This window comes from Littorina saxatilis, linkage group LG9 (assembly GCF_037325665.1).
Source record: "Littorina saxatilis isolate snail1 linkage group LG9, US_GU_Lsax_2.0, whole genome shotgun sequence".
In the NCBI taxonomy this organism is placed as follows: domain Eukaryota; kingdom Metazoa; phylum Mollusca; class Gastropoda; order Littorinimorpha; family Littorinidae; genus Littorina; species Littorina saxatilis.
The window spans coordinates 12,900,717-12,914,417 of NC_090253.1; the positions used below are offsets into that span (position 1 = coordinate 12,900,717).

General features: G+C 39.9%; 1 protein-coding gene and 2 long non-coding RNA genes across 3 annotated transcripts in view; 1 reads left to right on the plus strand and 2 right to left on the minus strand.

Annotated features, from left to right (window-relative positions):
* The window catches only part of LOC138975310 (uncharacterized), a 243,064-nt gene that overhangs the window by 126,629 nt on the left and 102,734 nt on the right, over positions 1-13,701 (minus strand). The gene's annotated exons all lie outside the window — the stretch shown is intronic.
* The window catches only part of LOC138975301 (uncharacterized), a 136,777-nt gene that overhangs the window by 84,692 nt on the left and 38,384 nt on the right, over positions 1-13,701 (plus strand). The gene's annotated exons all lie outside the window — the stretch shown is intronic.
* On the minus strand, positions 2,520-4,404 carry LOC138975299 (uncharacterized). Its single transcript, XR_011458613.1, has 3 exons — positions 3,970-4,404; positions 3,414-3,511; positions 2,520-2,741 (listed from the first exon to the last, which is right to left on the minus strand). It is a non-coding gene; the product is annotated as an uncharacterized lncRNA (long non-coding RNA).

The window sequence follows — 13,701 nt, forward strand, 5'->3', positions numbered from 1 at the left end:
AAATAAATATTTCGAAAACGTCAATTAACTTGCAAGGTTTTCTCCAGTTGTTTTTCTTTTGAATGATTGTTGGAATGTGAACGTCCTGTTAATTTTCCATATGTATAAAACAAGTAACGCACTTGCCAAAAAACGCAATCTTCCGCTTCGCACTTGGTCGCAGACGCGGTTTACAGGAAAAGCTATTCGACGACGCGGCAAGCCGGAACATTTTAAATAGTCGCGTAAGTTCCATGAGCGCGTAAAGGACAACTGTTTGAAATACATTGATGAAATTTTGTGTGGTATAAGATCAATGCATTTGATATGATGTATTTGGAAGAGCGACTTACCAAAGTTTTGTTTTGTCAATAATTAAACGTTCCAACAACTTACCCTCTTTTTGATTCAATAATACTAATACTAATAATAACTGGACATTTTTAAGTGCCTAACCTCTGGCTCTAGGCCCTTTACAAAAGAACATATACAGAATAGAACAATTAGATGTACAAACCTACATAAAACAGTATGTGCACACGGGGGTGTTCGGACACCGACGACAGGCTGCACAAAGTTGACTCTGGGCAATAAATCCCTCGCCGAACGTTGGGATCGAACCCACGCCGATAGTGACAACTGGTTTAGAAGCCAGCGCCGCCACTGACTGAGCGATTTTCCCCCTTCGAGAAGTGTGCTTTTAATATCTTCTTGTCAAGGCTCATGTTACGCTGAAATACTTGAACCAGCAAATGACCCAGACAGTGTGTACTTCACTGCATTTTGCACTTTACAAGACTGCCGTGTAAAGGCAGAAGGAAGCAAGTCCATGAAACATAGTTTCGAGAAAATCGACTTTTTGTGTTTGCATCAATGTTTTGGAATGAAAAGCCTAAAATGATGTTTTTGTTTGCTGATAACATGAAGGGCATTATTGTGCGTTTCTGCTATGAATATTAAAACCCTCTTTTGATTCATCACTTAGAAATAATGATTTTTGTGGACTTACTGCCTTTTGCCGAATTAATTCCCCAAACTCATTCACTCAAAAATAATGGTAAAAGGCAGTAAGAGGACATACTGCTTTCTGCCAAATTATATCCCGACTTAAATCTTATTTTTAAAAAATGGCAAAAAGCAGCATTGGACTTACTGCTTTCTGCCATATTATATCCTGGTCGATATATCTGGCTGAGAAAAGGGCATAGAGCAGCAAGTGGACTTACTGCTTTCTGCTAATTTATTATCTCCGAAAATTGAAAGTAAAAGAAAATACACGCAACACTGCTTTTGGAACTTTTTTTCAAATGTGACTTTACGTCCAATGATTTCGTGAATTTCTGAATGCACAAACAACTTCCTTGGTGAACAATCTTGTATTTTCTTGAGACAAATGTTCCCGTTTTCTGAAATTTCAACACATGCTCAAGTTAGTCTTTGTTCCTCGTTTTGCTTATCATTCTGTGGTCGCTCACTCATGATTAACTTTATTGTTAATCCGTTCTTGTGTCATTGGTATCGTTTAAAAAGACCATTATTTTTAATACAAGTCTTGATACTCTCTTTTGATATTCACAAGACAAATATTGACTTGAACGCAAGTCTTTTAACATTAAAATAAAAATCTGAGAAAACGTTTACACACACACACACGCTTTTTATCCTGCTGCTTGTCTGTAACACACACACACACACACACACAAACACACACACACACACACACACACACACACACACACACACACACACACTTTTCTTTCCTTCTCACTGTCTTTCTCGCTTTCGTTTGCTAATAAGAATTAGAATCCAGGATCTGACAATAAGACGTTTTATTTATTGAGTTTGAGTCTTGACTAACGATTTACAAAGGACACAGCATGACAAAAATAACTAGTGTGTCAAGCCGCCATTATACCAGAATTAAGAATAGGTCATCGTGCAGTCTTGATTTCCAAAGTACATGAAATTAAAGCAACAGCATGACAAAAAGAACTGGTTTGACAAGCCGCCATTATACCAGAATTAACAATAGATAATCGTGCAGTCTTGATTTTCAAAGGACACAAAATTAAAGCAACAGCAAGACAAAAAGAAATGGTTTGACAAACCGCCATTATACCAGAGTTAACAATATTATCGTGCAGTGTTGACTTTCAGCTGAAGTGTTCCACTTTTGAACAAAATTTGTTTAATTAGTCTTGAAAACTGTGTGATGAACTATATAAACATTTGTAGTTGTACACCATTTGCTACATTTGCTAGTAGAATTACATAGTAATTCACACACTGTCCACAAACATTGTAGTTGAGTGTTCAACTAGCAAAACCACAAACCTGCAAACTATGATGTAGTATATTTATTTATCACCCCATCTACACCAGTTACAGTCTACATCCCTTCTAAAACTATTCACTGACATTCTGCCATCCGACTGATGACAATTATCAACTACAGCGATTAACTGGATGCAGATTTTTTTCCATGAGCCTGTTTTGATAACTAACAAACAACATACAATCTCCCCCCCCCCCCCCCCCCCCACCTCCTCCCCCTCCTCGTCCCCACGTTCTGCATCTCTGCGCTCAGCATCTGTTATTGTCAAACTGAAAGTTGTCAGTATTACTCCTCTTCCTCTTCTTTGGCCCATAACCGTCGTATGCTGCTGGCATTTTCATTTGGGCAAGTTCCATTGTGGCCTCTTCTCCTGCAAGCCGAGGTGGTTGTATCTCGCAGTTGCAACCTGCCAGCAACGCTTACACATCTGTCAAATGAAAAAGGCAGCAAAAGTGAGACATTTTATTGACAAATCTCCTCCCCACCCTCCTTCACATCATCCTTTTTCTCTCCCGCGCACATCACCTCCCCCCCCCCCCCCCCCCCCCCCGGGCTACTATAATGACAAACGATTACTGCTGCTGCTGCTGATACTAATACTACTGCAACTTTCTTTCTTTATTTGGTGTTTAACGTCGTTTTCAACCATTCAAGGTTATATCGCGACGGGGAAAGGGGGGAGATGGGATAGAGCCACTTGTCAATTGTTTCTTGTTCACAAAAGCACTAATCAAAATTTGCTCCAGGGGCTTGCAACGTAGAACAATATATTACCTTACTGGGAGAATGCAAGTTTCCAGTACAAAGGACTTAACATTTCTTACACACTGCTTGACTAAAATCTTTACAAAAATTGACTATATTCTATACAAGAAACACTTAACAAGGGTAAAAGGAGAAACAGAATCCGTTAGTCGCAACTTACGACATGCTGGGGAGCATCGGGTAAATTCTTCCCCCTAACCCGCGGGGGGCAATACTACTGCAACGAAAATGATGTAAAGATGTTGCTCGTTTTAAAATATACCTCTTCAGCCCGAGAAAAGAAAGGAATGAAAAAATTTTGCACGCTATTTTTGGCTGTGTCAGTGAAACATACCTTGTTTTGGGCCCTTGAACATAAAGGGTCAGTGGTGGCGAGTATCCCTCAGTGTGCTGCAGCTGTCGTCGCTGCCTGTCCCACTTCGACTCACATTTCTGTCAAATACAATAGGACATAATACTTATTCCGATGGTTGGAAGCACAAAGAGACCGGAGAACAATCCTCCAGTATAATGTCATACTGTTCCAGATCTAACACGCTGTCAGCGCTCAAGACCACAAGTCACTCATTCTAGATCAAAACAACTATCTCTTTGTATTAGAAACATGCTAAATGCATCCATAAATATCATGATGAAAATACGGAGCAGAAGTGAATAGTCAAGAAGTCACGGTAGAAGTAGCGTACAACAACAAAACTATAATAAATGGGCATTTGAACTATGGCATTTTACTTGCTAGCTCCGTAATGCAAGTGCACATTAGAATACCCAAATCAGTCAGAAAATCAGTGTTGTCGTTGTAAATTCTCATACACCTATTGAGAGAGAGTCATTTCAGACCGGAACGCAAAACTGCCAACAACAAAAATGAAACAAACAAACCAACTTACTGTTGCTTCGGATAGTTGAACACGTCGGCAGCAGCTCTCATCGCCATTTTCCCCGACAAAGGCCAGGGAAATAATGATACAATAAGCTTAGTTCTGATTGGTTAACCGCAGTCAGGATTACAAAAGGGTGAACGCGATTGGCTAATGGACATAGAGCGCTAAACCATGCAAACTCGTTTTGAGGCTTGCAAGGAAGTAAGTCCAGTGCAAACCTGAAAACCAAAAGTCCCTGGACTTGCTTCCATTTGCCGATTTTTATCCTTTGATTAATTTTTTTTTAGTGGACTTACTTCTTCAAAAAGTCCATAAATATTGATCGCACATCTTAGAAATTTTGACACAAGATGCGCCTTTTTCCCCTCTGCATTATGATATGAAAATCTCATTTTTACCAAATTTGGACTTACTGCCTTCTGCCAATACACGGCAGTATTAGACACATGAAAGTATGGAAGAACATACCCACGGACAGGTTTCAAATTTGACTATTTCAGATGCAAATACAGAGACAAGCACACACACACACGTACACACAAACATTGTACATTTCACTGTTACATAGAGCACATGTATTTGGAGTTTGCTGTAGGGTTAAAAACAGAAGGCGTTTCATTCCCTTTTTCTTGGTTGCAAAACGAAAAAAAAATCTTAATGCAATACGCAGTGCAACATGGTGTTTTAGTTATTATAACAACTTCAAGATAAAACTGAAACGAAAAATAAGTTGCCAGCATACTTATTCTGGACATAGCAGTCAGTTAAAAAACCCATATACCTACCACATTGGGAGGTCAGATATAATCATATTATACATGTACAGGGATTAATACACACACATCTTTCACATTATATTCAACATGTACACACTCTTTACATCTTCACCAGTTGTGCACATAAACTATTTGTTTATTTATTTATTTGGTGTTTAACGTCGTTTTCAACCACGAAGGGTTATATCGCGACGGGGAAAGGGGGAAGATGGGATAGAGCCACTTGTCAATTGTTTCTTGTTCACAAAAGCACTAATCAAAAATTTGCTCCAAGGGCTGTGCACATAAACTATAGGTTTATATTAAAAAACAAAAGTGGTAAATACTGCACACATTAAACATGTGCAACTAAAATCTCTGGAAAAACAAAAACAATGATACCCTCATATGGCATTAATTAGGAGTACTGAGTAACAAACTGGTCCAACTAGATCACATTGCTATAATACATGAGACCCAGAAAAAAAATGAGCCAACTGCAACAGAAGACTTAAAAACATATGTGTGCATTCATGTTTTGTTCTCTTGGACCTATAATGAATTGATTTAGAACAACAAACAAAACAACAACAATTTGTGCATTTCTTGTGAACAGCTATTGGTCAACATACTAACATCTAAAAAATCTCACAAAGAAAAACAAGAGGCGAAGCCTTCAAGGCTCACGTAAGAAATCGACAAACAGTAACACAAACTCAATCACTCCGTCACACATACACACACACACACACTGGACCTGCCAAGTAGTCTCGGCCCGCTCACAATAACATTGACCGAGACTTTCAGTAATTCCTTTGCGTGACGTCTAACCCTCTTACGTCATAATGTGACGTCTTCAAATAGTTTCTATCACACACGTCAAACACTTTTGACCGAGACTGACGTAATCCATAGACTCGGAAATGTTAAAGTTTCTATCACACACACACACACGCACGCACGCACGCACGCACAGACAGACAAAGTTTATCATTGCATAGGCTACACTTACGTGAGCCAAAAACCAAAGATATTCGATCATTGATGAGTCACAATTTTCCACTACATGTGTCTGCAGTGGTTCGTTTATTACTCTTTGTGCTGGTGTGTTATGTTGAAAAAACCCACATAAAACAACAACAAAAACCAACAACCACCACAAAAAACGTCAATCACACCCCTTCTATTTTGCAACAAAGGCTTCATGGCATATTTTCCAGTGGATGTATCTAAATGTATTAGACACTTCTGGTATCTCTAAAAAAAAAAAAAAGTCCCCAAAAGTACTGAGATTCGAATTCCTTTGTTCCACCGAAAACTTTCAACAAAAAGCATTTCATAAACAAAATGTACATAATGTGCTGTCAATAACTTTTCACAGAGGTTAAATCCACTTCTTTGTCATAATCTCAAATACAATCACAGTTTCATGTTGGTTTACCCAAAGCCTGTCTCAAAAAGATTAGGAAGGTGGGGTAGAGGTTAATTGGCCTGCAGACATCAGTCTCTATCATAATCTCAACAGTTTGGTTATTGAGTGAAACTTCCCTTGAAAAAATCTGAGGGAATCGGGTCTTAAAAGGGAGGGGGTCTCAAAATGGAGGTAAATCTACCGAAGCTTTGAACAAAACAGTCATCTGAAAAAGCAGGGTTTTAAAAAAGGGTGAAGTTCTAAAGTTCTGTGGAGTCTGAAAAGGGGGGTTCCACTGTATTAAATTAACCCATGCTTACCAGAGCGCCCAATATCCCCTGCTAGATAATCCATATGCAGATTCCGTAACTGCAGTACTATCGGTCATCTGCAAAATCGCTTTCCCCCTTTCGTGCAGAGAGACAGCATGGCTTGAGCAGATGAGAGCGAGCTTGGCTAGTATTAGATCGCTCAGTAAAATCTCATGAAAACTGCATAGGGGACAGCATGATTCTTTGCAGGAGGCAAAGGTTTGAATAAAGTTATAGTAGCAATACCTTTGAAGCAGCTACAAACAGGGTTCGTACAGGTCATGGAAAACCTGGAAAGTCATGGAATTTGATTTTTAATTTTCCAGGCCTGGAAAGTCATGGAATTTCAATTCAAGTCATGGAAAGTCATGGAATTTAACAAAAATAAGAAAGAAAGATAAATTAACCTTTAGCACGCCAGCGGCAATTTTCGTTGCCCAGCCATTCCCCCCCCCCCCCCCCCCCCCCCCACCCCCCCCCCCCCCCCCCCCCCCCCCCCCCCCCCCCCCCCCCCCCCCCCCCTTTGCCAGCCAGCAGCGATTTGTTTGCATACGAGAATAACAGTATTTTTAACGGCACTTGAGCCAAAGCGAGGCTCACTTCCTTCCATTATCTCGTTGTGTCGTCTGCGCTGCATTTGAGTCGGTTTCGTCGAAGTTTTCTGCTTTTGTTTTTGCATCGATAAAGTACTTCAGCGCTTCGACAAGCAAGATGGAGGATGATGAGTTTGAAACTTTCTTTCGAGTTGTTTCTTGACAACAAAAAGTATGCGGAATTGGAACGAATTACCGAGGAAGATCTTCGCAATGAACTGTGTATCGCGGTGAAAAAAATGACAGTTCGTCAAGTCACAGTGACGATTACGAAACGGAATTTACGAAAGTGCAGATGGATACAAACAGTGGCTGGTCCAGTTTAGTGAAATGACAGGACCAGCAAACATTACCGATAATCTGACTGCATAGCAAATGCTTGACTTGCTTGTCGAAGAGACACTGCGTAGAAACTGACTCAAATTCAGTGCAAAGCAAGCCAGTGTCAAAACTGGCAGTGACAAGACGAAAAAAAGTTTGCGTGTTCGGAAATGGCGACCTGTGGATCTAGTCATGGAAAATGTTATTGAGGCTCATGGAAAGTCATGGAAAAGTCATGGAATTTTGTTTCTAAAAACCAGTGGGGACCCTGTATAAAACTATGAACCGAATGCGATTCTTTTCTGGACAATTCTTGTTACGTATTCTTTTTACGCACAGCTGCCCTTACATCAAGAATAAATGGGGGCAAAACTTAGGCAAGACTTCCAAAAACCGAGATTCTAGAATTTGAATTGAATTGGTTTAAACAATGTTTTATTAAATCAAACATGATACAAAAATACAACGATAAACAATAGGGACACGAACTCAAGCAAACGCTTATATTACGCGCCCTACGTAGTAGGAAAATAACGCAAATATGATGTCGGACAAGCAATACTTATCAATTGTTGAACTATCTACAAGAAGAGCATAGTTAAAGTAAATCAGAAAGAATAAGAAAAAGCTAGCAGGAGGAAGAGGGGGGAGGGTGGAGGAGGGAGGAGAAAACGGTAGGTACATATAAAATATGAAGTTGGCAGCGCATATAAATAAGAATATACATAGTACATTACAAACCATAGTCTTGTGGCAAGTAAGCAGTAGCTCGCTAAATATACATTTGAACAATGCATATAAAATAAGGTTTGTTGGCTTGAATATGGTTACTGAGTCAAATCAACAGAAACGACCAGATTCATGGATAAACGATTGGACACTTTCAAAAACAAGCTTGTTAGTGCAAAGAGAAAGGTTTTCGCTACCATTTAACAATATTTCAACATGTCTGTAATTAACAGGAAGTGCGTTTATTGTAGACAGGCGAGCATCTACGTACAAAGGACAATGTGTCAAATAATGGTCAGCTGTTTCGTTCGGGTAGCCGCAAGCGCACTGTGGGTTTCCCTGTAGGTGGCGTTTACACATGTCAGAATTCAAATTACTCATGTTTAGGCGCATTCTGCAGTGGTGAATCTCTTCCAGTCTTTTACCACAGTAATAATAGGCAGGTACGTTATAATCAGGAGTAGATAAATAGCGTTTGAAATCGCTGATTGAGTTAGTTGTTTTGATGTTGTCTGGCAAGGTGTTCCACAGGACAGTAGTAGATGGTATAAAAGATCGACGGTATAATTCAGTTTTGCACATGGGGACTCTTCTTTCTAATGGTCTTCTATGATGGTAGGGGTTAACATCAGAAGTTAAAGGTGGCAAGAGATCTGATAAGTAATGAGGGCATTTGCCATATACCATCTTGTAATATAAAATCAGTTTGTGTCTGCTCCGTCTTTCTTTTAGGTTACAAAATCCGCTTTCTTTATACAGTTTATCGTGGCTTGTGCCGCGCACACCACCGATTATAGTCCGAATGGCTTCCAAATGTAGTTTTTCGAGTGCAGTTGACCAGTACTCTGTGCAGTTGTCCCATATGATGTCTGCATAGTCAAAATGTGGAAGAACAAAAGATTTATACATAGTTTCCAGACTTTTACGATTTAATCTATATTTATAATATCTTAAACAATTAATTAATAAGGTGACCTTTTTTATGATGCTTCTCACTTGGAAGTCCCACTTACAATCATTCTGCAAGATTACGCCAAGGTGTTTATGTTGGTTCACGTTTTCCAAAACAATATTATTAAAAATGATTGGTTCGGTTGGTATATTATCACGTTTTATGTCTAACAGTTCCGTTTTTGCTTCGTTAAATTTAACTTTCCACTGTTTTGCCCAGGTATTAATTTTATATAGGTCTGCATTCAAAATCTGTGCTCGTCTAGTTGGATCTTCTAAGGACATAGACATGCTCGTGTCATCAGCAAACAACTTTATAACAGATTCAGTATCATTCACAATGTCGTTAATATATATCAGGAATAGCAAGGGGCCTAGAACAGAACCTTGTGGAACACCTGCCGGGATACATTTTAATGCAGACTTAGCACCCTTAATAACAACCGCCTGGTGGCGATTTGTTAAATAATCGTGAAACCATTTCAACAATTGTCCTCTAATTCCTACTAGTTCCAGTTTATATAATAACCCTTTGTGCCAGACTTTTTCAAATGCCTTTGACACATCACAAAAAACAGCTTGAGTGGTAATTCCCATATCGTAATTTAAACAGAACTCGTCATAAATAGAAGCCAGTTGACAACTGGTAGAGTCACCAGGAATAAATCCTGACTGTGCCGGTGTTAATATATCATTTCGCTGTAAAAAGGTGTAAACATGGCTGTGGACACAGCGCTCCATTACCTTCCCAACACAACTTAATAATGAAATTGGTCGATAATTGTTACAGCAATCTGCTGGGCCGGCTTTGTAAATAGGAGTGACATGAGCCGTCTTCCACAAACTAGGATATATACCTTCTCTAAGGCTTCTATTAAACAAATATGTCAGGGGTTCTGCTATGGCGTCAACAGCAGCAACTAGAAGTCTGTTGTGAATGAGATCCGGACCAGTGGCTTTACCTTTATCAAGGGCTTTAATAACCTCTTTAACCTCGTCGACTGTAAGATAAATCTCATTAAGTTCGCTGTCGAAAAAATCAGCTTGAGGCAAATTGTCGTCTGGCGTGTTAAGAACGGAATTTTGTATGAAAAAATTGTTCAGAACGTTAGCTTTTTCCTGGTTTGACTGGTAAATCTTGCCTTCAAAATTAATCGGAGGAATTTCATCAACACCAAGTCCTTTCTTGTCCATAAATGACTTTACCAACTGCCACCACTTTTTAGTACCAAAGGAACCTTGGTCGGAAATGCGTTCGTCTAACTCTATATAAAATTGCTGGACTCTGTCTCGCTTAGCTGCTGTAACACGATTACGCGTCTGACGATAACTCAGCCAATCTTCTAAAGAGTTACTCGTTTTTGCTCTCAGGTGAGTTTGATCTCTCTCGTCGATTAACTTTAAAATTTCTGGGGTAATCCAGAGTGCGTCTTTAGGGCGTACAACAACTTCTTTAACAGGCATGAACTGCTTTGCAACATTCATAAAAGTTCTACTAAAAACATCAATGCTATCATTAAACATTTCATTCGTCACCATACCTGTCCAATCAACTTGTGAAAGAGCGTTACAAAACCCTTCTATATTCAATTTATCGTAATTGAAAATAGTTCGTTTAAAGGAGTTACTTACATTTACAGTACTTTTTAATATCGCCCGTGGTACGCTGTGATCGCTGCAAACTGGTGGCAAAACATCTACAGATTTAATTATTTGTGGCGTTTGTGTAATTATAAGGTCTATGCAGGTACTGCTTGTTTCAGTTATACGTGTCGGAACATTGACAAGTTGACAGAGTTGATATGAATGCAACATATTGAAAAAATTGTGAGAAGGAGAACTTAAAAAATCAACGTTAAAATCACCACAGATCACAAACTTCAACACTTGACTATTTACTTTTCTTAAACTTTCGAATTAACCACATTCTCTTCAAAAACTTCTTTTCACACAAAAATTGGTATGTTAATTATTCAAGTTACGGAGCAGTCACCCTTGATAACAAGCAAAACGACAGACACACCTGATGCTTGACTTTTCGATGCGACTTTCAACAGCATTCTGTCACTGAACATTAATACCATTAGTTTGTCTCACACACGCACACACACACACACACACACACACACACACACACACACACACACACATACAAAATGAAAACAAGTGCTCTGTAAAATTACGGCCTAAAGAAACCCACGGGTGAAAAGAAGTAAAGGCAACTAGTTCCCCAAAATCAAGGCAAAATTTCCTGCCGCATGAGACAGGAACTGAAAAATGTAATGAATACAAAATGAAATATACTAAGTAATAATATTATTTGTCAAGCGCCTACCCTCATTAACACTGGTTGGTCCAGTGTCAGAATAATGTGACTGGGTGAGACATGAAGCCTGTGCTGCGACATCTGTCTTGTGTGTGGCGCACGCTAAATGTCAAAGCAGCACCGCCCTGATATCACCCTTCGTGGTGGACTGGGCGTTAAGCAAACAACCAAACCCTCACTAACAAAGCACATGTACACAAAACCTTCCGACAGATATGAACATAACCAAAGTGGAGACAAACTCCATAATGCTGGTACTGTATATCTGCAGTACTAATTGGCCCATATCTGCAGTACTAATTGGCCCATATCTGCAGTACAGCAGTCCCTCTCATGAACGGACACCCTTGGGCCATAGCAAAACTGTCCGTACATTGCAGGTGTCCGGTCACGGGAGGGGTGACCACACCACCCCCTCCCCCATACACTCACACAGAGACACACAAACAACAGGATTGAGTCTATGCTAATCACTTCTTGTGGCTACTAAACAATAAACTCCTAATACTTCTTTAAACGTTCTGTAAAAATGATTTGTATGAAAAGTGTTGAAAAGAAGAGATAAAATAAATCCTCAAGGCAGTGAACACACTCACCATGCACTGACATACGAAAGCAGCCACACAAACACAGCACAGAGGAGCGTGTGCAGATGCTTTGCAAGAATAAGCTTGAAACCCAGTTTGAATAAATAGCAGCAGATAGAGCTGCATGTCATAATCATGTAATTTATTTTCATCTTGTCTGGCTTTATTGACTGCATGCCGATCATGTGGCATGGCAGTGACTTTTCACTCTTCAGTCGGAAATACACTGTACATAACACAGCTCCCACTCTCCCTCACTAATGCCTACCCCAAGCCCTGACAACTGATGCTTGGAAATCGTGAGGAGGAGTACACCTCTCTATTTCTCTCCAATGCTCTTCCTGCTGACATGCAGTGACACCGGACACCCCACAGAGTTTAGCCAGCTACCCCTCCACCCCCCCTCCCTCTCTCTCTCACTCCCTCCAGCCATGTACTGGTGGGCTGTGGCCAGAGGTCAGCTCCAACTGTTCACTCAGAGCAAAACCAGTTGACTGTGTAAACTTTTGACACAGCAAGACAACTGAAGGGTTCACAGATTAGGCAACCGACTCACTGGTCAAGGCTGAGGGGAAACAAGAGTATCTTGTCAATGAAAGAGGTTACACACAGACACACGATGCTGAGAACTGTGGCCGGTTTTTCACTCTCTTTCGCTCAGGACCTTCATCGACTGTGGTTTCTGTTGTTTACGTCCAACAGACAAGAATAAAGAGCACAGTGCAGTTTCATGTTGGCATCTTCGCATGTACTCCACTCCTGACCAAAACTACCCCCCCTCCTGATGGGTACAGGTGCACTCAAGTTACCAGTGACTGTCGTCACGCCATTGCGGCTGTGATCTTTGCACCAAGAGCCGGACTGCTCTGTTATCGATTTTGTTGTGGTGAAAATTTGACGATGGTCTGTCCGTACATTGGAGGTATGACCTAGTGTTGGGACCGAAAATGAGTGTCCGTGTCCACGTTTTGCAGGTGTCCGTTTAAGGGGGGGGCAAATATAGAAGGAAAACACTCCGTGCCGAGCAAATGTGTCCGTACATGTCAGGTGTCCGCTCACGCCGGGGGCCGTACATTGCAGGGACTGCTGTACTAATTGGCCCATATCTGCTCTAGAAATACATGATCTGCATGACAGTATACCCACTCTGACAAAGTTCACAGCTTGTCTACTGACAGATCTGAACATAGACAAACTGAAGGGAAAAACTCCATACTGCTAGTTTTGTAAATCTACAATATCTGGCCCACATCTGCTCTAGAAATGAATGATATGTCTTACAGCAACAGGCAGAAAACAACTGCCTCAGTGCCTAGGAAAAAAAGAAAAATTAAAAATGAAGAAAAAAATTTCCAAAATTACTTCTCCAAGCACAGCATGCTGGAAAATGAAATGCCCGTTGAAATAAGTACAGCAAACAATTATGTACGTGTGTTTTTAGACTCCCAAAAATCTGAGAAAATCAGGTCTTTTAAAAGTTAGGAAGCGAATGTCATGAACAGAAAATCTGAGAAAAACAATTAAGGCCTTAAAAGGGGAATAATAATAATAATAATATAATAATATAATAATATAATAATAAATGAGCATTTATATAGCGCAACATCATAACTTTACAATTATGCTCTTTGCGCTTGACACATTTAAAATTAAAACACAGTTATACAAGCATTTACATCTACATTCATAGTCAGCAACGCTTAATTAAAAGCATACACCATCAAACATACATTACAAAAGATTCTTAATCCAAA